Below are 26491 nucleotides of genomic sequence, written 5' to 3' on the forward strand. Positions count from 1 at the left end.
ATAGCTTTTCTACCTAAAGAAAAAAAACCCAAGACAATGACATTGCTGACTCATATTGGGATTGAAGTTTACTAAAACCCCCAGATCTTTTTTAGATGAATTGCTGTCTAGACATGCTACTTCTATCTTGTACTTTTGAAGTCAATATTATGAACAGAAGTGCTGGACTTACTGTCTAGAAGACCTGAGTTAAAATCTTTGAATACAAGAATATTTATGCTTTTAAAATTTCAAACTATTTGAAATATTCAATTTCAAACCAATTTTCTACTCTTCCAAAATCTTGAATCTTGTCGCCCATTGGGTCAGATATCCTTACTAGGTTTGGATCATCTATAAAACTGATAAACATGGCATCCACATCTTTATTCAAGGCAATGAAAAAAACACGTTCAGCAGGACATGCAAAGATCTTTGTGACATTCTGGTGGACACCTTCTAAAATGAGATGGAACCATTAATGAATACTCTTTGGATCCAGTCACTCAATACATTCCAAATCTACTTGTGTCATTATTTAGTTTTCATCTCTCCATCTTTTCCATAAGAGTGCAAGGATAGCTAGGTGGTAGAGTGGGTGGAGTGCTGGACTTATTGTCCAGAAGACCTGAGTTCAAATCTTATCTTACACACTCACTACCCATGTGACTAAAAAGAACTCAACCTCAGTTCCCTCATCTGTAAAATGGGAATATGTTGGCTCTTCCTTCAATCTCTGTTTCCTTTTCTCAATGTTCTTTAATCCTTCCCCTGTCTGTATTCGTCCTTTGTTTTCAAAGAAGACCACGCCATCAGAGAAATGATGACATGACTTGCACTTGACTTTGTTTTGGGTGAGGGAGGGCTGTGCAGGTCACCAGCCTCACTTCTCCTCCAGAGCCATCTGAATCCAGTGACCAGATATTCATCAGGATGACTGGAGATGACCCAGGATACAAAGTACCTAAGTCTATTCAGGTACTCACTTACAGCGAGGTAATACCCATAGTTACCTGTAGTAACTGTTGTTCTTTTCCCTCCCAGCTTGATTTACTTATTTTTTTCCCTTAGGGGCCATTCCCTGATTGCTTCTTTAAAAGGCCTAATCCTTCTCTTAATAATATATTTGAAGATTTTGCCAGGGTCTACTTGCTAGAATGAATGTATGCTCATCCTGTTATAACCTTAAATTTCAACATAAATGTCAGCTGCTATTTATCTCCCCTTTCCATCTCCAAGATCTTGTTCTTTCAGTTCTATACTTTATCTAGCATAAAGTAAAATTATGTTCTCTATCTATTGTGTTTTATAAAGTGCAAAGCATTATAGAGATGTGAACTGTGATTATCTTTTCATCTGCCTCTTTCCAGCCTGTAGTGAGTCTGGTCCTCCTCTAACCTTGTCTTATTGCTTCATTGTAAGACCAGCTGAATGGTGCAGTGGACAGAATATTGCACCTGGAGTCAGGAAGACTGGTCTTCATGAGTTCAAATCTAGCCATAGATGCTTACTAGCTGTGAGGCTCTGGGCAAGGGACTTTATCCTGTTTGCCTCATTTACCTCATCTATCAGATGAGCTGGAGAAGGAAATGGCAAACTACTCCAGTATCTCTGCCAAGAAAACCTCAAATGGGGTCATAAACAGTCAGACATGACTAAAATGACTTTACAACCACAACAACAAATTCCAAGCAAGCACCTTATGCGTTATACTTTCTTTATTGTAAAAGCATGTAAAAAAAACTTTTCTTTTTAGTTCAGCTGAAAATCTTAATAAAGATCTCACTAGTTTAAAGTCCTTGCCAGTCTTTCCCCTTTAGGCAAACTTTTAAAGCTAAAACTTAAAGGTGGGAACCAAACTTAGAACTAGAAATATATTTTGTCAGTTTAAGATCTGATTCTCCTCCAGGAGGAGGTGGAAATTTATGATTCATTTAAGGGTAGGACCTTCTTTCCCCATTATGAAGGGATCAGGGTTAAGATTACCAGGAAGAGACATCTAGATTGGTACCTTTGATTACTCGAAGGGAGCACTTTAAGTGCATGATTCAAGAAGGAATTGAGAAGTTCTGGAAAGATTATTATTTTATTAGTTGGAGTGGAATGTTAATCCTAAACTATATTTTATCATTTGGTTAACCTTTTTCTTGTTCAAGATTCATATAAATAATTGCCTTCAAACTACCTTGTGTTAAAGAAATATTCAAGGGCATGGGGGTGGGATGGCATGGGGACAATGATGTCAGCCTGGACATTTTTCTCTAAAGCAGAAAATTATTAAATTTAGAATATTAAATGCTTTAATATGATATTAATGAGAAACATTTATTCTGGAAGATATAACTAAAACATAGGGTTCAGGATTAACACTTTTTCTTCGACATTACCCATATTACTTAGCCTCCATGAATCTTCATGAATCTCCATCTTCATTATGATTATTTATAATAGTAATTGCTAGCAATTATATAGCCGTTGGAGGTTTTTAAAGTGCTAGAGAAACACTATCTCACTTTATTCTTAATAACCTGGGAGGTAGGTGATATTATCCTAATTTTACAGATGAGGAAACTGAAACAGAGATTAAATAATTTATCCTGGGTCAGACAGGAGAAGCTAGGTGGTACAGTGGATAGAGTGCCAGGCCTAGACTCAGGAGGACTTATCATTCTGAGTTCTAATTTTGCCTCAGACACTTAACTTGGTGACTCTGATGGGGTGCTTGGTTGCTTCTGCTTGGACCCCAATTTCAAAATCACATTTCTCTCTGTCTTCAAAACACTATCCCCTCACAGTTTTCTCCTCAGCCCAAGCACATTGTGCCTAGCAGTTATTAGTGAGTGGACCCCAGTGAGGCAAACTAAACCATCTCCCTCCCTCCATTACAAGAACAAGCTGACCTCTGTAGAATTTCACTTGTAAAAATAGGACCATCTTACTCTAGCAGAATTATCATGTATTGATTCCTACTGTTATCGCATACAATCCAGAGGTCAAGCTACAAACATTAACTCTCAAAGCTATCTTGCTACAGACAAAGCAGACGAAAAATACACCCCTTAGAAACCCCTTCCCCCAGTTTCTAGTAGTAAATGATGTCTGAGACTAAGGTTGTATGTTATCTCCTAATAGCATAGCTGCCAGTTAATCCATTATTTTTCCTATACAAGCTTTAGCATCATTTCTGTTAAGTTGCTAGTTCCCTGAGGAGTTGTGCCCACCATATTGGCATAACAATAAACCTTTGCCAACTCGACTTGAAGAATGCTTGAGTTTGTGAATTCATTCCAGACAACCTTCTCCTGTACTTCAGTCCTTGAGGCGTCCCTGAACCTCTCAAACCACATCAACTCCAGTATGTTTGCCAAAGAAAACCCCAAATGGGATCAGGAAGAGTTGAACAAAACTTAAAAAAATTACTAAAAAAACCCCAACAAACCTGAAAAAATAAAGCTTTTGTGAGAGGTAGCAGATCCCTATCTTCATTATGTATGGACACTATTTGCTTTCCTGGTAGGGGAATCTCCAGAAACTTATCATCCTACAAGATCACATCAACTGTGAAACTCCTCAGTGCTCCCTCCGCCTGGTTGGAGAGGGTGGAAGGTAGGTCATTTCCCAGCCTAAGCTGCAGGGTTTCCTTCTGCCCTCACTCCAGGTACCCTCTCCCCCTTTTCCCACCTCTCCAATGTCTTGCTGTGCCTTGTGAGCTCCTCAAGGGCAGAGGGTTGTGCCTTGGTACATAATATGTGCTTAATGAATTTTATTGACTATGCAATAGCATAAAAAAATTACCATGTTTTATCTAGAGCCAGAGGTCAGAGCTATGAGTAATGTGTGTCGTTGTAAACAAAGTTAGATTTGACATTAGGAGAAATTACCCCAAAATTGAGTGGGGCTACCTTGGGGTTGGTGAGTTGGCCACCTTGGAGATCATTAAAGGAAACCAAGAGAACTGTCAGCTAGGTTGTTAATGAGATTTTCAGCCAGGGGCAAGTTGGAGATGTGACATCCCTTCTAGCTCTCAGGCTCTGCACTCCTGCTCTTAGGGGAGCTGGTTTGGGCCAATCTATGAATGATAAGGCTGTTCTTTGGTACTGGAACACTGTGCTGAAGACTGGACTTCAAGGAATTCTCTGGGATCCAGGGGAAAGGTCATCTATCTCCCCCTCCCCTTGCTACTTATGCCCCTTCCTCCATTCCATATAGGAGTCCCTTCTCTGAAGGCTCAAGCATTAGCACTGGTGGGTAGAAATTTTCCAGGAAAGGGTGTTTACCTACAGTAACACAACACTGTCAAGACATTCAGAACTAATCCTTTGGTCTCCAAGCATAACTATTCGGATAGGAAGTGAGAGTGGGTAACTACAGGGAAGTTCTGGAGTTAAGGGCCACCTTGGCCATTAGTCATATTGGCAGGATACTTCCAATATGCCTTCAGGGAGACTTTTCATAACTTCTTTGTATTTCTCTTGTGTTTCACTACACACCCTGACCCCCATAATACCAGCCATAGTTTTTTGATTTCAACTAAAGAAATGTTGACAATAGATATGGTGGTACTGGAAAAAAGACTGAACACTGATCTAAAGAAGGATATTTGTCATGAGATTTGGGCAGGATTATTCTAGATGTCAAAGAAAAAAATTAACAATATACTTTGCATTTTAGGCATAAATCTGTGAAAAACCGATTTTATCCAATTTAACTTTAATATCCAAATAATTTCTTAGAAAGAAGTCTAAAATGACAAATTTCTCATGTTCTCTAGCATGTTTCTGCCCCAAGACAATTTTAGGTAACAATTACAGGACTCTCTAAGAAGAAAATCACAATAGGTAAAAACAGAGTTTGGCATCAACATTCCTTTTCATTGAGTAACCAAGGTACCATTGATTCCCTTCTGGACCACTCCTCCTTGAGCAAACAAAGGGACTCCTCCCAAAGATCTTATCTAGAATTTCTTCTGAATAGGAGGTGGAGAGGGTATGGAATGGAGGACTCTTCCCTACTGTGGGTTTTAGGTTAATCCCTTCTGGGGATAAAGAAGAGGAGACTGCCTTTAGAATGGTCAATATCCCTGTCACTTCTGACATGGGAAAGGCATGATCTTATTTAGACAAAACACCTTTTTTCTGAGCTCTGATTACCACTTTTAATCTATTGTTATGAAAATTCTTTCCCTACCCCCTTTTTGACCTACCCTCTTTTCAAAGTCTGGAAAGGACCCTTTATTAGACTAGAAAAATATCATTTCCTAATATTCAACTTAGTAAAGAAAGCTTTTAAGAATTTTAATATGCTCCACACATGTAGAGTATCAACAACCCAGACTTTTTCCTCTCCCTCTGAAGTAAGAGTGAATCACAGATTTGCAGCCAAAAAGAGCCTTGACTGGCCATCTCTCTTTCTCTATATATATTTATTATATTATTAAGACACATTATTTTATTACATTATTATGAATGCATATTATATGTATTTATCTCCACTTATAAGCTTAATACTTTCTAGTGGACCTTTGAGATTTTCTGCTCCAATTTCCATCCCTCCCCCATTTTACAGATTTACCGGAGGTAAAATGGCTTGCCCTAGGTTATATGGCTAGAAAGGAGCTCAGCCAGGATTTTGTACCTAGCCTTCTGATTCTAAAGCCTTTCCTCCGCTTCCTCGGATGAAGATAGAAATAGAGTGAGGAGGGGAAGAAGGAGAGGAAGGGCCTCCCAAAAGGCAGCCATAGATAACATTAAAAATTAGATCAAAAGCAATGAACAATGTCAGGTCCAGAGGACAGATGATGGAATGTACTTCCTGCTTTTACCTCAGCAGGTAGAGACAGGTTGGACTTAAGGGTGTGCCAAAAATATGTTAAATATTTTTTATCAGTCTATGTCACAGCATTGAAAAAGTTCCTTAACACAGGTATCCTTTCCATTAAGAGAGAGTGCTGTGGGGGAGGGGCAGTATTGGAAAGTTATCTTGGCATAAAAAGATGAAATCAGTATAATGGCCGATCACATCTGCCAGGCCTAGAGGCCTGAGGGCTACCCGAGTCTTCCCTTACCTCTATCGGAGGTCTTCGGTTGGCCAAACCGGATGCTCGTATGAGAGAAAGGATGTTCCAGAGTCGAACAAGGGTTGAGCTTTATTTCAGGGTCTAGTTACAAGTGCAGGAGAATTCTTCCTTAGGAGGGAGCGAAGAATCTCCCAAGGAGGCAAAGATCTTACAATAAGAGATTGGAAGTAGAAGTATAAGTGGGGAGAGAGGGGGAGGGGAGAGAGGAGAGAGGAAAAGCGGAGCCTTGTTGTCCTCACACGTGGCCCCTCCGCCCAAGAGCACTTTCAGGCTTTCCTGATCCTACTTAAGCTCTCCAGCCGCATAGTTTGCATCTGAATATCGTGCTGTAGGTGTGCCCAGATCCGGGACAATCTCGAGGGCGGGAGAGCTCTCTCCCATCACGTTTCTCACGGGAAGAGGTGGAAATACACGAGATAGCTCAGTTCACCTCGATTCCCAGTCGTTTCCTGGGGGGGCCTCGTGAGAACTCTAAGATTTAGAAGTTCCCACCTTTACCCGCCCTAGACTGTCCACATGGAATTGAGCTTCCAACCCCAGCACACATCTAGCCAGTGGAGTTCCACACTCTAAGCATGTGTGATCTCTTCCACTACAATGTTACAATTTCTTTTTTCAGAGTACCATTGATTTCTTTCAGCTAGGACATCCATCCTCTAACTTTTTGGTCTCAATATCCCTTTACATTCTTAAAAATTATTGAGGATCATCTTCCCCCACCCATTGCAAGAGCTTTTGTTTTTATGGGAGTTATATTATTTACCATATTAGGTATTAAAACATCTTGGTATTATGAAAATAGTTTTGATAAATATTTCTCTTCTGGCTACACTCATTTGAACTTCCTTAATCATTTCCACAGTATCCCAAGGAATAACATCTTTGGGAAATCTTATCATCCTGCAAGTGGTCACACTTCAGCAGTACCCTTTGTTCCTCTGATTGGCAAGCATGCATTTTGCATTCGAACCACTTAGCCAGCCCAGTGGAGTTGCACTCTCTGAAGCATAGTTTGAATACTTGGCAGTTCAGCTCGAGCAAGGACTTCAGCGTCTGGTACCTTATCCTGCCAGGTGATCCTCAGACTCTTCCTAAGACAGTTCAAATGGAAGCGATTCAGTTTCCTGGCATGGTGCTGGTAGACTGTCCATGTTTCACAGGCATACAACAATGAGGTCAGCACAACGGCTCTGTAGACCTTCAGTTTGGTAGTCAGTCTAATACCTCTTCTCTCCCAAACTTTTCTTTGGAGCCTCCCAAATACTGAACTAGCTCTGGCAATGTGTGCATCAACCTCATTGTCAATGTGTACATCCTTGGAAAGTACACTACCAAGGTAAGTGAACTTATCAACTGCATTCAAAACTTCTCCATTTGTTGTAATTGAGGGTTGCACATATGGATGGTAGTGGTGGCTGATGGAGCACCTGTGTTTTTTTGGTGTTAATTATTAGACCAAAATTAGCACAGGCAGCAGAGAATTAATTGATCCATACTCCATCTCAGCTTCAGAGGCTGCATTGAGTGCACAATCATCTGCAAACAGAAAATCATGCACCAACACTCCCTCCACTTTGGTCTTGACTTGTAGCCTTTTCAAGAACTTTCGATTTGACTGTGCAACATGGAAGACACTGGCACAGGACCGCTCAGCATGGTGTGCCCACATAAGAAAAGGTGCTGTGCTCTTTGAGCAAAGCAGAATTGAGAGAGCACAAAGTAAATGCAGGATGTGCAAATTGGGAATATTCACCCCAAATGTTCACAGGGACTATCTGTGCCCAACCTATGGTAGAGCATTCTGAGCTAGCATTGGTCTGATCAGCCAGAGTCAGACACACTGAAATTTCACTTTACAATGGTGATGTCATTTTGGTCCTCTTTGAAGACTGACAACAACCAATCCTCTGATTAGAAGGTGGAGCCGTGAGCTCCAAAAACTCTATTTGAGGAAGGAGCCCTTACAAGCTATCTCATTTCCCACCTAGCAGCACTCATTTGGACTGGGGACATCTCTGTCTTCCTCCTTCTTATGATTAGACTGTGCCTTGGATTCATCATGGAGATGGATCTTATCTCTGCTGTTTCCTTAGTTCTGTCAATCCAGGATATGGTAAGTATATGTTAACCATCTTTCTCTATAAGCTACAGGTTCTATTTTACAGAAAGCCCCATGGCCTCCAAATAATGCTGATTTATTTTCCTCAAAGCCATACAGCTTCACCATGTGGAGGAAGAAACTTGACCTTATCCTTGTACTGTGTGTTTTGTGGACTGTGCAGGGTTTGAGAAAAACAGTTGATTCTAGAGATCTGAAGTTTTTCTTCTGGGTTGGTGGGTTGTAGGGGGTCCAAAGGATGATAGTCTGGGCATAGTTCTATAAGGATGGAGGGCCTTATAGGAAGGTGGGGATCATCACAGAAAAGGTTATTTGATTCCCTAGCAACCTAGGTGCTTTTCCCTTGTGGGGGAAGGAGGCCTCAACCCCAAGTTGTTGTCTTTGTGCCCCTGTTTGTGATTTTCTTGGCAAAGATATTGCAGTGGCTTATCATTTCCTTCTCCAGCTCATTTTTCAGCTGAGGAAACTGAGGCAAACAGGGTCAACTGACTTCCCCAGGGCCACACATCTAATAAATGTCTCCTTTTTTTGTAGTGACCTAGACATGAACCAAATTCTAAAGCTTCTGGAGGACCCCCTAGGTGGGGGCATAAGCCAAAAGAAAATATTAGATCAAAAGGGAACAAGCATTTATTAAATACCTACTGTGTGCCATATGCTAGATACTATGCGTGCTTTACAAAGATTATCTCATTTGATTCTCATTTGAGAGGCAAGGCCATTATTATCCCCATTTTACAGTTTAGGAAACTGAGGCAGATAGAAGTTAAGTGACTTCCCCAGGTTGTGGACAAGCTAGTTGTAAGGCTGCATTGAACTAAGATTTTCCTAATTCAGGTCCTAACTTTCTACCCATTGTACTACCTAGCTGCCTCCAGATGAAGACCCAAAGTTTGCCAGATGTTCTCATAGCTTCAGTTCTGGGTCACCTGGGCTACAAAGTTTCCAACCAGCTCTACTTACTCAACGCTGAAGCAGCTACTGTGAAGTTTAGGACTAGGGGTGTGTGGCTGTAATCCTATTAAAGTATCTGGCTCAACTCATCATTGGATTAAGTAGGTAAAAAACTCCTGCTCTATCAAGTGATTATAAGAAGAAAACAGGGTCCCTGACATGACTCAGGCCTGGTGATAGGCCGAAATAAACTTGGCGTCCTCATAAACAGACTTCATAAACAGGTGACCTCAGCCTTGGGGTTTGCTGGCCTTTCTGTACCTCATTTCAGATATAGGAGAGCAGGGCCTGGGGTACTAGATAAATAGCTTTGGTTAGGTTGAAACTTGGGAGAGAGTCTAATCCTCAGGGAGGTGAAACTTAACTCAAGAACCATTGTGGCTTCCCAACTTGCAAGATCCCTCTCAACTCTAATATTGTCAGACCCAGAACTCCTTTATACTTAGGAAGGAGGGATCCCGGCCCCCTCAACAGGCTGTTGCTGGTTGAGCAACTTGAATATCCAGGGCAGAGGATAAGGGAGCTAATTGGACAATAAACTGGTGTTTGGGGGTGGGAATGGAGGATTGAAGGGGGAAAAGGAGATGGAACAGGCTTCCCTGAGACTGAGAACTTCTTGTCAGTAAATCTGAGGCCAGCCCCATACCCATGGCTATTTATATGAACCAGCCAGGGGAGGGACATTTGCTCTCAAAGAGTGGTGGTTGTTCTTTTAAGCTGAGACAGTTGTCCTGTTCTCCTTTGGAAAAGCTGCCTGGGGTGCGGATAGCGGGGTGGAGTTTCTCGTGACAGTTTTTGACCCCCTTCCCTGGAAGAGCTGAGCAAACTGTTCCCTTCCCAGAGAGGCTTCCCTTTCTCACACTAGACAGTAAGGCTTTCATTGCCCCAAAGGCAGGACCTCGCCACTTAACCAGGAGTATACCCACTTTATTTCTGTAGAGAGAGTGTACTCTGGATGTTCCTACCCCACCCCTTTCCTGGCCTCTTGAGAAGTGTATTGGGTCACTGAAAACAAGGCTATCTAAGAAACGTTGGGCAACCTTCTCAGAAAGCTAAGCCAAACATGGTGTAGTGGGATTTGGCACCAGATGCATCATGGGTGCGATCTAAGCTCTGCTCCTTACTACAGGGGTGACTTTGGGGAAGTTGCTGGAATTTCCAGGGCCTCAGTTTCCTCAGTGAGGCCCTTCAGATGAGGTGGGGCCTCTAGTTCTATACCAAGACTGGATATCATGTTTATTTACACCCTTCTCCAAAACTGTCTATAATGTCTAGAGGGATTTCTTTCTACATAGAAATCCTCATCTCACATTCACACCTTTCTCCAGTCTCCAATCACCAACAACTGTTCACTCAGTCTTTACAAAATCTCTTGAATGCGCCCCCTTCTCTCCCTGTACATATTTGAGCATCCCCTCTGAGTTATCCTACTCAGAGGATATCCTGTAATTCAGTAATCCTTCTGTGTTAGGTCACCCTGGCAGTGATCTGATAAATGTTTAATAAATGGCTTTTATCTTTCCTCAATGCCTTTCTTGCACCTAAACAATCAACAAAACAATAAACCAAGCCATGATTTATAACAAACTGATTTCTGAGGTATGAATAATCACACTTAAAATTTAACAATCACCTCTAGAGATCTAGCATACCTCTCTGTCCTACCCCCACCAGGCGATAACAACCTCAGATTTAAGGCATTCCACTTAAATCCAGTTTTCCCAGTGATTTGTCATCCATCCTATTTGAAAACCAAGGCTGAACAACTCCTAAAACTATCTCAGGAGCACCTCCCCCTTCCCAATTGTGTGTAGCCAGAGGACACAACTGCCTCCTAAGGCTTAAGGCATCTCCTAAAATGGAGTGGTCCAGGGCAGTAACAAAGCTCCAGCTCCCTTTCGTACTAAAATTTGACCAGATGACTGCTATACTCTTTTGGAAGAGCAACTCAGCTCTTAGAAGAAAAAGAGTCAAAGTTGCAGAACCAGGAGAACATTGTACACAGTAAGAGCAACATGGGATGATGATCAACTATGAATGACTTAACTATTGTCAGCAGTACATTGATCCAAGACAATTGCAAAGGACTCATGATGAAAGAACTGAAGGACTCTGAATGCAGACTGAAGTATACTATTTTTATGGGTTTTTTTTTCCTTCTGTTCTGTTTCTTTCACAACTATGACTAATACAGAAATAGATTTTACATGATTGAACATATGTAACCTATATCAAATTGCTTACCATTTTAGGAAGAGGGGAGAGGAGAAAGGGAGAAAAAGAACTCAAAATTTTGTAAAAATGAATGCTAAAAATTGTCTTTACATATAACTATGGAAAAATACTATTATAAATTTAAAAAAAAAGATTGGAGAACCAAATTTGTGATTGTACTAAATTGTATTTGTCATGTTACCAACAGAAATATCTAGGAACCTCTAGATTTGAAACCAGAGAAGCAGAGTCCCCTTCAGAGATGTCCTGGGCGGCGTTGGAAGGGGATGACCATTGTCCAAGAGAAGATATCTAGGGACCTGACAACTACATGAGATATCTGGGACCCAAAATGTCTGATTACATGAACATTGACAATGGGTTACTAGGATACAAGGAGACTTGATATTAGTTAATAATCGTGATAATTATTATATTGCTTTGGTCTTTTGTTTCGCGATGTTTATGTTTAAGTTTTCTTGGTTATCTTGGTGACATGCGAATCTCCCTTCTCAAAACTAATCCATTTTGAGTCCTCTAAATAGTTTGATCGGTAACTTGACATTAATGTAACAACATAATTATGATTATGAATTTATGAAAAACCTTACAGATTTGGTTTATCGATAAGTGATCCTTGGAGAGAGTGGGTTCCTGACTCCCCCATAAAGTAAAAAAGAGGGAAAATTGAGTGAAATAAGGGGATTAGGACAGAAAGTGGTACTGGGTAGTGGGAACTGAGTGAACCATTCCATCTTGTCATTCAAACCTGGAATTAGTTTAGTGTCTATTCAGTTATGGGTCTAGTTCAACTTCTTGGGAGAAAATTTATTCATTTGTGGAAATTGGGAGAAAACCTTATTGCATTGTTTGAGCCTAGCCCTGCATGACTGGGAAACTGGATCAACTCTCCCTGCTGCTTAGACCAAGGACCTAGGTTATACTGACCAGAATCTCAGATCCAGACTGACGCAAGGAGTTTTTTCACAATCGTACATCTCAAGTGACCTGTATGCTTTATCTGAAAACCAGCGTCATACTAATCAGTCATTGTTACAGGTATTTGGGAAGTGGGGTCACCTCCTTTGCTGAATTCAGGAAATTGCACCTGTTCACTTCCCCCACCCTCTTTCTCCCTAGGGCCCCTAACAGGTTTTTCTGATTACTCCCACAGTTGCCAAACTTGTGTGGACTCCTGGATCATCCGAAGAATGTCCTTTCTCCTGAGTGGACAGCAGAACCTCAAGGTTTGTCTAGTACAGATCTATAAGCAGTTTACATCCAGATAAGATAGTTGTCTCAAGATTCTGGACAAGGGGTAAGTAAATTTTCCTGAATTTTTTTTCCTCTTTTGTTATGTGTCCAGTCACCAAGGTCTTGATCTAAGTGTGTGTTGACATTTTCTCCCTCTACATTCTTGGCTTCCCCCCTTTTTTTTCTGTTTGTAACATACAATGGCTAGACAAGACCTATTGCCTTGTCTGCCTATGTTCTTCCTTCACTCAAGAGTTTCCTCCCAGCCTCACACCTAGAGCCTGCTGTGTCTCTTAAATAGGATCCCCATACTTGGGGCTTCTCTCCCTAGCTTCATTTGACACCCCCTTGATGATAGGGAGGGAAGGAGCAAGAAACCCCCTCTTTCCCTTGCTATTAGAAACCCTCCCTCCCAAGAACTGGCTCTCAACTTGCTGCTGCTACACTTTTAGCAGGTTTGGCTTCTCTGAAGACTAACCCTTCACTCTCTGATTCACCTTGATCAGTGAGAGGCTTGAAAAATGATCCCAAGGCCGAAGAGAGAGAGACACACTAGTTGTAGGGGTCTCTCTGCCTTTGAAATTATTTTGGAATAATGTGATGTGATTTGGTTTCTCCTTTGTATTTTATCTGTGTTCTTATTGTTCTTATCTATCCCTTAGTAGAATGTAAGCTTGAGGGCATACATTTTTAACTTTTGTCTTTGTTTCCCTGGTACCCTTCACGATGTCTGGCACATAGTAGAGAAGCTTAGTAAATGTTTACTGAATGGGTGGACATACTCAGGGGATAATCAGTCTAATGATGGAAAGGACTTAGTAGTCATCCTTTTCACCTTCCTCATCATTTTACAGATGAGGAAACTGAGTTCCTGAGAGAAGTGATTTGCATACAGTAGATGTTTAATAGGGGTAGCTAGGTGACACAGTGCTGGCACTGGAGTCAGGAAAACCTGAATTCAAATCTGGCCTCAGACATTTACCAGCTATGTGACCCTGGGCAAGTCACTTCACCCTGTTTACCTCAGTTTTCTCATCTGTAAAATAAGCTGGGGAAGGAAATGGCCAACCACGCCAGTATCTCTGCCAAGAAAACCTGGAATGGGCTTATGAAGAGTCCAACAGAAATGAAAACAACTGAACAACGTGCTGATAAGTCCTTATCAATTGGTAGATTGAATAGGTAGAAGGGACACCCCCAGAGATCACCAGGGTCACTGACAATGTCTAAGTCAACAGCTAAGACATTGAGGATAAGAGGTAGATACTTAAGTGTTAAAGTGAAGTGAAGCAATTATATCAGAGGCTCAGGCCTATGCAATAACTAAACAGCCTCCTCCCCCTCAACTGTTTGTTCCCTAAGGGTAAGGAGAATAGTTGGAAGAAGGCTGAGGACAGATATTGTTTTCTTTTCCTCCATGGTCCCATTCTTGTACTGTCTTTTTCCTCTTTAGAAATAGAAATGAGAGCTATGGGAAAAAGAACTGGAAAGAAAATTAATGGATTGAAACAAGAGGCACAGAACTTTGCCCTAACATCAAACTCCCTGAAAATGAGAAGACATGACTCCATGAGACATCAAGAAATACTAAAACAGTCAAAAGACCGAAAAAAAAAAGACAATGTAAGGTATTTCATAGAACAAATAACTGACTTAGAAAACAGATCAAGGAGAAAAAAAATTAAGAATAATGGACTACCTGAATGTCATTTCCAAAACAAGAGTGTAGACATCATACTTCAAGAAAAGTTAAAAGAAAACTGCCCAGATCTCTTAAACCAGAAGAATCCCTAGTCACCTCCTAAAAGAATCCTCAAAATGAAAGTTCAGGAATGTTATAACCAACATCCAGAGATTCTGAGTCAAGGGGAGAAAAATGCTGCAAGCATCCAGAAGTTTGATTTAACAGCCACCACAGTAAAAGAGCAGAGAGCTTGGAATGTGATCATCCAGAAGGGAAAGCATATAGGTTTACAGCCAAGAGTAACTTAACCAACAAAACTGAACATAATCCAACAGGAAAAAATAGACTTGATGAAACAGAAAACTTCTAAGCATTCCTGATGAAAAGAGCAGCGCTGCAGAGGAACTTTGAAGTCCAAACACAAGAGTTTAAAAAGAAGAAAAAAGAAAGAAAGAAAAACCAAAGCAATTGTCTCAACATTGCTTGCTTGTGCGATTAAATAAGGATAAATGGTTTATGGTCTAATATAGGGGAATGATACTTGCATCTTCTTAGGACCCTATCATCAGGGATCACAAAAAGAGGCTGGGAGTGGTTGTATTCTGTTCTGATTATCTTAAAAGAAGCATAAAAAGGGAGGGGAAGAGGAAGGATGGGAGAAATGATATAGTATAGGGGTTCACAAGTAGAAGTCTTTACAAACTGAAGGGGTGAGGGAAGTGACGAACGCTTGAATCTCATTCTCATCTGAAATGGTAAAAGGAGGGAAGAATACTCAAGACACTCACAGACTTGGGTATAGAAATACCTATCATTCAATAGGGAAACAGGGAGAGAGAAGAGGGAATAAGAACAAGGGTAGATTAAAGGAAGGATTAGTTATAAGTAAAACAAACTTTTAAGGATGTACAAAAATAGAGTAGCTTTTTTTGTAGTGGCAAATAATTGGAAACAGATGGTGCTCATCAATTGCGGGATGGACGAGAAAAACTATTGTATATTAATGCGATAGAATTACCACTGTGTTGTATGAAATGAAAAAGGGGAAGGTTTCAGGGAAATTGGGAAGAGAGATACCAAGTAAAGTAAGCAGAAACAGGAGAATAATTTATATAGGTGCAACAATATTGTAAAGATAAATAATTCTAAAAGACTTGGGAATTCTGATCAAGAGAGGGGAGGTGGCACCATGGATAAAACATTGTAGGCAGGAGGACCTGAGTTCAAATGTCACCTCAGACACTTACTAGCTGTGTGACCCTGGGCAAGTCACTTACCCCTCGATTGCTACCAAAAAAAAAAATTCTGAATCAGTTTTAAAAACTAAAAATAAATTAATTAAAAATTAAAAAAAAAATTCTTATCAGTCCAATGAGCAATTATGATTCCAGAGGATTCATAATGAAACATGTTCTCTGAGAGGGAGGTGAAGGACTTAAGAGTGAAGATTGAGAATTGGTTTTTTTTTTTGTTTGCACATGGCCAATGAATGAATTTTTGCTTGGCTATATGTTTGCAATGTAGGTTTTCTTTTTCTTTTTGTCTCGTAGAAAAGGAAGATTTTTTTTTTACTGATTAAAAAAATTAAAATTTAATTTAAAAAAAGGAAAAACCTTTCCAGCACTGAAAATTTCTACTAATTAATAGAATGTCAGCTTCTTGAGAGCAGAGATTATTTCTTTTCTTTTTTTGTCTTTTTCCTTTTGTCTAGCACAGTGCCTGGTACACAGTAAACATTTAAATGCTTGCTGATTTAAAAGGAAAACAGGAGAGGGCATTTCGAAGGAGAGAAGATGATGGACAATTGGAGTTAGGAGAATTAAGTGAGATGGAGTACTCTTTTGAAAATGTCTATAAATTTAAAATATTTTTTAGTTTTTGTTTAATGGTGACCAAATCACTTCCTAGGTTTGTTTTTCAAGTTTTTCATCTATATAAAATGAGGGAGATGGATTGGGATGGTCTCCAAGGTCCTTTTCAGCTCTACTTTTGTTTCTGTGCAATGACCTGAGCCTCCCTTCCCTGGTAATTATTCTACTTTTAATTCACTGTATTGTGGTATTCATTGCGTTGTGTTTGTTTGCATTTCTTTGCTTTTTGCAACCCTTTCTGGGCACCATGTAGATAATACTGTCCACTTTTGTCACAGCCTTTTCTTGAAGTCTTACAGACTTTTAGAGGTTACCCATGTTGTTCAGTTGTTTCAGTCATGTCCTAATCTGTGTGACCCCATTTTGGGGTTTTCTTGACAAAGATACTAGAGTAGTTTGCCATTTCCTTCTCCAGCTCATTTTACAGATGAGGAGACTGAGGGAAATAGGGTTAAGTGACTTGTCCAAGATCACAGCGTCTGAGGTTGGATTTGAACTCAGGAAGATGAGTCTTCCTGATTCCAAGCCCAATGCTCCATCCATTACATCACCTAACTGCCCTTGGAGGTACCCATACTTTCCTTTCAATTTCAACACATGTAACTCATTGCCACAATTTCCATATCTCCTTCAGTTGTCTTTCATTATTTTAAATAATCCATGTTGTTCCCCCTGTACTTGGAATAGTACCCTTCTCACCTCCAACTCTTAGAATCCTTTAGCAAGGCTTACCTCAAGTACCACCTTCCATATTAGAACTTCCTTTCCTCCCCAATCTATCCATTCCCATTAGCTATCCTACCATATCTCTCTTGCCTTTTGTAGCTTAACTATTTGAAAATACTCTGTAATAAGTGTCTCTACTTCCTTTTCTTCTGACTCTTCTTAACTCTATAACTGGCTACAGATTTCATTATTTAACTGGACTGCTCTCTCCAAAGTCACCCATGATCTCTTTCATTGCCAAATCCAATGATCTTTTCTCACTCTTACCCTTTGACACTGTCAATCACTCTCTTGAAACTCTCTTTTCTAGCTTTTTGTGGTATTCTGGTTTTCCTACCCATTTGACCCCTTCTCAGCTCCTTTGCTGGATTCTCCTCCAGATCATGCCCTCTAAGCATAGGTATCCCACAAGACTCTCTCCTGGGCCCCTCTTCTTCCTCTGTCCTACTTCACTTTCATAATCTCATCACCTCTAATGGATTCAGTTTTCATCTCCATGCCGATGATTCTCAAATCTATGTTTTTAGTCTTAATCTCTCTGCTGACTTCCAGTCTCCCATTCCTAGTTGCTTATTGTATATCTTGAACTGGTTTTACTTTAAATACATTAAATTCAACATGCCCCAAACGACTTCTTTGTCTTTTCTCTCCAACCTTCCTTTCTATTGCTGTTGAGGGTGTCACTAGGCTCCATCACTAAGGCTTGTTTCTTAGGTGCCATCTTGGTCACCATCCTTATTCCTGTTCTCCCTGTATCTAGTCTATTGCCAAGATAAGATTTCACCTGCCAAACATCTCACACATATATCTCTTTCTTCTGTTACTGATATCTGCTCATGCCTGCCTGGACTATTTCAAGAGCCTCTTGGTTGCTCCCCTGCCTCATGTTTCTTCCCATTCTAGTTCATTCTGCACTCAGCTACTGAAAGGATCTTTCTAAAGCCCAGGTCTGCCTATGCTCTCTTACTTCCCTTACTCAATAAACTCCAGTGGCCCTCTGTCACCTCCAGGACCAAACATAAAAATTCTCTGAAGTTCAAAACCCTTCATAACTTGTCCTCCTGCCTAGTCTTTTTAAAATTTACACCTCCCCTTTCTCCCTACCCCTCTCCATGTACTCTGATCCAACACCACTAGCCTCCTTGCTGTTGTTTGACTAAGATACTCATCTCCTGCCTCCAAGCATTTTCACTGGCTGTCCCCCATGCTTGCAATACTATCTCTTTATCTCTGCCTGTTGGCTTCCTTGGGTTCCTTCATGTCCCAGTTACTATCCCACCTACAAGAAGCCTTTCCCAATCCCCTATTACCTTATCTCTGTTGATAATATCTAATTTATCCTGCATTTATCTTGTACATAGTTGTTCACTTATCTGACCTGGTTTCCTTGAGTCCAAGTCCAGTGCTCTATCCACTATGCAACTTAGCTACCTCTGTAGAGTGACTTAGGCTGTGCTTTTGTGGAATATGTCTGCTATGTCATCTTCATTATAGAGAAGATCTTGTATATGAGTTCTTATGACATAAATATGAATTTCTGGAATGCTCATTGTGTATTTGGTGCTGTACTGCTCCTTACCTGGAAGAATTCAACGCCACCCAGAGATGTCATATGGGAATGAAAAGTCAGAGTCTTAATGGGGAACATTTATATAATTCTTAAATAAGGTCTGCACATGTAAGTGCAGAATGAGCAGGACAGACAAAGCACTATTGGAGTTGGCAGAAAGAGAAGACTGTTGTCTTCTCCATAGGTGACTCAACACATTTTGAGTGGTTCTAATGTACACTCAATTAAAAGGTATTTATTAAGTTATCTGCTGAGGAAAAATATATAAAGAATGAAAGGACCCTTATCTGTAAAATGAGGTTAATAAAACTTCTACCTACCCCGGAAGGTTGTTAGAAGGAAAGTATTTTGTAAGCTTTATTGTACCCATATACATGTGTTTGATTATTTGTTTTATTACAATACGTGTCAATCCATCAACAGCATTTATTAAACACCTTCTATAAGCCACACCCTGTGCTAGAGAAGGAAAGCAAACAATCCTTTCCCTCAAGGACCTCACTTAGCAAAGGAAGCCAGAGATAGATAAAAATAAATGCACAATACATACAAGGTATCTTCTAACATGCACTAGCAAGAAGTGAATTTTGTAGAGATTCTAAGAAGCAAAGCCAAGGAAAATGAATTGCCTTTTATGAGAAAAATTTCATTGGAACATAAAGTAGGAAAAGGAATAATACAGAATGAAGATCTTTAGATGCCAGAAGGAAAAGTGGATTTTAATTTAGAGGCAGTAGGGTACCACTATAGCTTTTTGAGCGAAGGAATGACAGGTTTTTTTTTCTTAATCTCAAGTTAATAGCTTTTATTTTTGTATTCCTTTATCCCAAATATATTCCTCTTCTCTCCCCTAATCAGGGAATCCCTTGTAACAAAGATTTTAAATAAAAGAATAAAAGTAAGGATTTGCAAAGTCAGCCAACATATCAACAGAATTGGACAATTACACAATTTACACATTATTCCATACCTATGGTCCTCTGTGAGAATTATTTTGATACGTCCTACCCAATTTAACCAGTATTTACTCAATTCATTATGATTTAATGGGTATCAGTAATTTGTATTAGTGGATCCCATCGTTTGATGAGATGACTAAACCTCTTGTTGCTTTGACTAAAGATCCCATTACTGAACCTTTGCATCCTGAGTCCTGAGCATCTTGCTATGTTGACCCATCTTAAGAAAGCATAAATGTCTGTTCCTGACTTAGAACTCCCAGATTACAGTAAGCCCTTCATTCTCTTTGTACATGAATGAAGGGAGGTAGCTTCTGGGATCCTAACTCAACCATTAGGAACCTCATTGCATCCTATGGCTTATTCAGCTGAAGTGGATAATGTAGCAGTGGGCCTCCTGGCTTCCTTGGATATTCTTCATGTCCCAACTAATATCCTACCACCCTGTTAGAGAAAGCATGTGATCTGGTCCAAGCATGTTCCTTAGTGGTGCAGTATCCCCCTTGAGATTGAGGCTCTACTGTAGTACCATCAGACCCCAGACTTTTCCCACCAAAGGTTTGCAAGGTATGAAGTGACTTTGTCAGGGAAAGAGGACATCACCCCAAAACACTGTTCTATTGTCAATCCTGCAACACTGCTCCCTGACCTCCCTATCTCTGGTGACCTTCACAAGACTGCACCTTAGTTGTTGACTTGGCTCAAAAGCCTTGTAATGACCTTGCTGATGTGCCTCCAGACTATGTTGTCTATATTGATGGCTCTTCCTTCATGAAAGATAGCAAATATTACACTGGAACCTTTGTGGTCTCTGATCCTAGCACAATTTGGGCAGCTCCATTGCCCCCTAATCTAAGTGCTCAGGCTGCTGAGCTGATTCCCTTCACTCAAGTCTGTCACTTTGCTGCTGAAAAGAGTCCTACCATGTACAGTGACTGGCTACACGTTTGGTATTTGTCATGCCATCAGGATGTTGTGGTTGCAACGGAGATCCTTAACTTCCTCTAATAAAGTTATTGCCAATGTAGACTAGGCCCAGGCTGTTGTTTATTGTTCTGCTTATACCAACAGAACTGGTTCTGTCTCTGTCTCTGTCTCTGTCTCTGTCTCTGTCTCTGTCTCTCTTCCTCCCTCCCTCCCTCCCTCCCTCCCTCCCTCCCTCCCTCCCTCTCTCTCTCTCTCTCTCTCTCTCTCTCTCTCTCTCTCTCTCTCTCTCTCTCTCCTGGGCAAACGTGTTACAAAGTTAGCTGCTCTAGAAATTCTTTCTCCATTGTTTCATCTCAATGACTTTCCATAATTTGCCAACCTCTCTCTCTTTTCCAACAGCTCCGATCTCAAGCAATGGCATCCTGTTCCCCACGGTGATGCTGAGGTTGAAAAATGGAAACAGCAATACAAGATTAAACAGGTCTCAGGGGTCTGGGTGACTGAGGAAGGTAAGCCACTCCTCCCCGGATTTTCTATCCCCAGGCATGCCTTTTCCTTAATAAGGAGGGGGGCCACTGTGGCACACAAGGGATAATTGATTCAATTAAGCGAGAATGGATTGCTTCAGGCATCTCTCCCAGTAGCCTAGAAGTTCACCTTGTCTGGCTTTCAATCAACCTGCATTTCAAGCCACCACTTTTTGTGGCTGTCTTTTTGCTTATATCCCTTTTGAACACTTGCCAATTAATTTTAACATCCCAAAGCAGGTCATTATAAACACTGTCTTGTTCTTGACAAGCCACAACTGCCTTTGTGACCAAGGTTCTCATCAAGGAAATTGTGCCCAGGTATGGGCCACCTACCTGCATCTACTCTGATAGAGGGTCTCATTTTGTTCTCTCTCAAGTGTATTCTAATCTGGGCATCTCTCCTAAGTTCCATACTCCATGCCATCCTCAATTCTGGCCAAGTTGAACATATGACTAAAGAATTTAAGGATATGATTGGTAAATTATGCTTGGAAACACATTTGAGAAATGGCCTGATATTCTTTCTCCCTTTGGCTTTGTACTATCTGTGTAACAGAAATGCTTTGTTGGTCACTCTCCTATAAATGCAAAACCTTTTCCCCTGGTGTATACATCCTTGTTCTATGGGGGTGGCTTCTGTTTCTTCCTATATGAGTAGATTTGAAAGAGCTTTATGATGAAGAGCAGTAGTTCAGAGTGGACCTTTAGACTTTTCACTGCATGATTTCTGTCCTGGTGACAACATCTACCTCAGGAGCATAGGGGTGGGGGCGCTTACTTTTTTTTACTTTTATTTTGGTACTCCTGTTTATGATGATAGTTGAGATATATCTGAATACAGATGAGGGTTGTCTTTTTTTAAATTGATTTTTAGTTTTCAACATTCCCTTTTATAAGATTTTGAGTTTCAATTTATTTTCTCCTTCCCCTCCCCTCTCCCCAAGACAGCTAGCAATCTGATTGATATATAAGTTATACTTGTATAATCATATTAAAGATATTTTAAGGTTTTTCTTAGGCATTATTTTCACTTTTGATTTTGCTGCCCCCATCTTTTACCACAGTGACACTCCTCCTCTAAGGTACTTCTATACCTGCAAAGGGAAGAAGAGCTTTGCTTATAAAGCTTATGCTAAAAGAGCCCTTTGTTTCTCCCCAAAAGGCTGGAGATTATTTGCTATCTGGTGATGCCAGCATTTCTGTTGATTGCCATTGTGATGTGGCAAATGAGAAAGGTCATGCAAAGATGTAGGTCATATCCCCCATTGCGCCACTATGGTAAATGAGCAGACTGTACCTTTTCTTTTGTGGATCCTAGTGTCATGACCGATCATTGTACTAACTCCATTGGGAGTTTATCGTTGTTATAAATGGTTTACTAGTTGGAATGATGATGTTCCTGACTCAAGCAGAAGATACATGTTCCAAGAAAAGGGACTCAATCTAATGTGTACTAATTATGGCCAAATAGATGAGTGCTGTTCCATAATAAAAGAAATATATTTTGAAAATAACCCTGGAGTCAGGAGGACCTGAGTTCAAATCCAGCCTCAGACACTTACTAGCTATGTGACCCGGGGCAAGTCTTTTAACGCCAATCGCCTCCAAAAAAAAAAGAAAAGGAACAAACCCCAGATGAATGTATAGAGACAGATAAAGGTGACACTAAAATAAAATCAGAATGTGTGAAAATCCTGAAGCACTTTTGGGCATGAGTTATTCAGTTATGGTTGAAGCATATGAAAATATGGAGGGATCTAAGCCCTGTGCAGCTGGGAAATCTACACAAAGGTGAAAGGAAGACTTGCAAAGTCATCTAGCAATATAATCCCTGTTATGTTGACCAGTTTATTTTTTTTGTTGCCTCTTCCTTGGGGATAAGTATCCACCCACCCCAAAGGATAGCTTGCAACATGCATTTGTTTTGAATGCTATCTCCCTTAGTTACAGAGAAGCCAGCTTTGGACTCAGAAAGTGATGGTCATAATGATGAAGTCATCACAGAACAGCATCTCTTTGACTTGATCATATATATCTGTGCCCCAAAGAATGCTCAGGGCGTTACCTGTGCTGGCATAAGACCCTCAACTCCATTGAGAGCAGTGTGGCTCCAATAGGGCAGGAACTCTTTGGTGGTTAAACTCTAGCTCTGAGTCAGGAATGTTTTATTGGACCAATTTACCTACGTGGGAAATTCCTCCTTGTCATCAATGGGAGTCTCCATCTAAGAATGAGTGGGTTTTGAATAATGCTATTGATATGCATAGTCATATAGGTCATAAACTACATCATGATAAAGCTATAGGGCCACAAGAGTGCTGGATATGCCAGTGAATTCATAGACACTCTTGACTCTTGGTTAGCTTTTCTTGTTAATGCTAGCAAGATCATGCCACAAGTAAGAGGCAGTAATCTTTCTTTTACTGGGCCATTTGCACCTTTTGTTTCTACTAAAGGTACCATAAATAGCAGGTCTTGGGATCCAACTGAATCACTCCAGTCTCTATGAAAATTAAGCCCCTCAGATATTTCCTGGTCAAATTTTATACCTTATTACATCACAATGTGACTCAAGTAAAATTTAAATCTCAGCTTCATACCATAACCAATCCTATACCAAATTTTACTGTTTTAAAAAAGCAAAACTGATGACTAAAATTAATGTGGGACACTCACTAAAGTAGCTTTATTTTCACTGTTCTGGATGTCAATAACGTATCTTCCTTTATTTGTGATTTAATTCAACATTTCAAAGGAAATAGTGGCCTTCCCTCAACTCTTTTTTTTGCAATGGTCATCTACAATGGCCAGGATCTTACTAATGGTATCAGAAGGATTGTTGAGTTACCATGGGGACTGGTGAACCCTGGCCAGTTTTTTTGTTTGTGGTGGAGATGCTTCCTCTTCTCTTCTACAAGATGGCATGGAATCTGTGGGATAGCCTATCTAAGTGCACCTGTGACTTTGACAGACCAATCTCTAGGGTTAGCAGGAACAAAAACTACTCAAAACATGGGGTCTTGTTTTGATGCATCAAGACATTTATCCAAAAGAAGCAAAATGTGGGTGGGTGATAGTAAACCTGTAGCACACCTTGGTGTACTGTAGATTATCGCTTTTTGTAGACTCTGATTCCTAATCTGGAATGACTAGTGATAGATTCTGGCAGGAATTTATCTGGTGAATTTCAAAGACATGCTCAGGATACATTTGCAGACATTCAACTCACCACAGCTGCCATTTCTGGCTTAGGGCAGAACTTGAATTGGTAGCTCCTATGCCTATAAAAAATGAATGACACTAAACATTCTAATTGCTGCACATGAGGGAACTTGTGCCATTATTAACCAATCCCACTGTTCTTATATCAGGTAACATCATCAGGAATGTTCATGAGCTCTGAAGAATTTTGAATGATACTTAACAAATAGCCCATGAAATCCATGTCACTCCAGGTAGTGGAAATTGTGGGACTTTTCATCTTGGTTTTGGGGGGTTTTTTTTGGCATCACCAATCTGCTCTAAGACAGTGGAATTTTCTCCTTTATTTTCAGATAGACTTTAACTATTCTGGGCATTATCATCCTTTTCTGGCTGTGTATTAACTGCTGTACTACATGTACCCCTAAATTGATCTCAAGGTTGATTTTAATATTGAACTCTGAGTACTGATTATTTTTATCTCTAAAGGTTCTATCTATGATTTGCTATGGTCTTGCCTGCTATGGCCCAGGATTGTAAAGAGATTCAGCTATCTGAATTCCAGGAGGACCTGGTAGAAGTCATTACCTCCTTAGGACTCTCCTCTCCAAGGCTGGAGTTCATGGGTCAGCAGGGTACTTTGTCTTCCTCACACTTGACTGGACATCCTCACCTAAGTGCTGTTCTTTCTAAGCCCATGTATAAGGACTTGGAGTTGCTCCAGCAGAAGCATTGTGTGGTTTGTGGTGACAAAGCTACCAAAGGTCACTATAAGGGTCCTGCGTGTGCTTCTTGTAGATGCTTCTTTGGAAACCAGATCTTAAAAGGAAGTGGAAAAAGTCAATTTTGTAAGCATTCCACCAATGATTGTAAAATTACAAAATTCAACAGACAAGCTTGTCCAGCTTGTCGCCTTAAACAGTGTTATCAAGCTGGTATGACTCCCCGAGACACTAGAACCCATCTGGAGATTCTTCAGCGGGAAATCGAGTTTCTTCCTCAAGAGAAAGTACAATTTATTTCTTCACTTGTGTGGACACAAATTAATGAACTGACTCCCTTTCTTAATCTTCTACGATCCATGTATTCCAAAAAAGAGTAGTCTTCTTTAAGATGTCCATGTATTCTGTATTATTATTGTTCATGTTAAATTCTATATGTATTTTGTTCTCAGTAGCATGAGCTTTTTTCCAGTACATCTAGAAATAACCCTGTCAATTATGTGGCTAAGAATTGGAAATCAAAGGGATGCCTATCAATTGGGGTATGGCTAAACAAGCTATGGTTTATGATTGTGATGGAATATTATTGTGGTATAAGAAATGACAAGCAAAGATTTAACCTGAACTGATGCAAAGTGAAGTGAGCAGAACCAGGAAAACACTACGTATCACTATGTACAGCAATATTGAACAGTGAAGAACTGTGAATGATAGCTATTCTCAGCAATACAATGATCGAAGACAATCCCAAAAGACTCATGATAAAAAAATGCTACTCAGATCCAGAGAAAGAACTGATATTGTTTGAATATAGACTGAAATATGCTAATTTTCACATTCATTCCTTTTCTCTTGAGTCTTTTGAATAGTTTAACTAATATGGAAGTGTTTTACATGATTGTACATGTATGACTTACATCTGATCACTTACTCTCTTAGAGAGGGGGGAAAGAGAATTTGGAACTCAAAACTTTTAAAAAATACTAAAAATTATTTTAACATGTAATTGGGGAAAAAAATAAAATATTTTTTAAAAGACGTGCATCTTATGGATGACAGGCCATCTGCGGGGTCCTCCCATTTCCAGTGGGACACTGAAAGGTCTGTCTAGCTCTTCAATATTTAATTCCAAGGAATTGGCCTACACTTTGATCTCCCTACTGTTTCTATCTTTTCCTTTCTCTCAAATTATTTCTGTGGTGTTTGTGGAGATCATTATGGGTATCATTATGGAGCTTTTACTTGTAGGAAAGTAGCATCTTCTTTAACTGGACTGGTAATTGCATTATTAATAAGAAAAACCAGAAGAAGTATTCAGCATGCTATTTGAAAAAATGTTATTAGCTAGGAATGCAAAAAGCAATAACGAAGGCTGAGGGACCTAATAAAATAGACCTTCTAAAGAAGCTTGTTAAGCAAAGCCACATTCAGGCAGCAGGAACCTCTCTACATTAATCAAAACTGCCACTGAATCTATCCCTAAAAATAAAGAGATAAATTGTGGCTCTAGGGAAATTCAATTTCTTTCCCCCAACTCAAATTGGTTACATTCCCCATTTTATCCATGATTCTATTAACTTCTTTCAAAATCAAACAAATGCTTTAATGCAATTGGTTACGCAAACTTTGGAACAATGGAAAGAGGGATCCCCTTTTTACCAATCCCTAGGCTGACCTGTAACTCTACTATTGCCTTATGAAGTCT

The 26491-nt window shown here is 40.1% G+C and overlaps 1 long non-coding RNA gene across 8 annotated transcripts; it reads left to right on the plus strand.

Annotated features, from left to right (window-relative positions):
- The first annotated feature begins 7103 nt into the window (after positions 1-7103).
- LOC140521567 (uncharacterized) lies at positions 7104-25824 on the plus strand. 8 transcript variants are annotated; one of them, XR_011972984.1, is made up of 4 exons: positions 12427-12660; positions 14050-20842; positions 24235-24318; positions 24554-25824. It is a non-coding gene; the product is annotated as an uncharacterized lncRNA (long non-coding RNA). The 8 variants fall into 8 exon arrangements; XR_011972980.1 differs by adding an exon at positions 7104-7391 and having other exon boundaries at positions 12517-12660; positions 14050-25824; XR_011972978.1 differs by adding an exon at positions 7921-8168 and having other exon boundaries at positions 12517-12660; positions 14050-25824.
- Positions 25825-26491: the final 667 nt, after the last annotated feature.

Source organism: Notamacropus eugenii, chromosome 1 (genome assembly GCF_028372415.1).
Source record: "Notamacropus eugenii isolate mMacEug1 chromosome 1, mMacEug1.pri_v2, whole genome shotgun sequence".
Lineage (NCBI taxonomy): Eukaryota > Metazoa > Chordata > Mammalia > Diprotodontia > Macropodidae > Notamacropus > Notamacropus eugenii.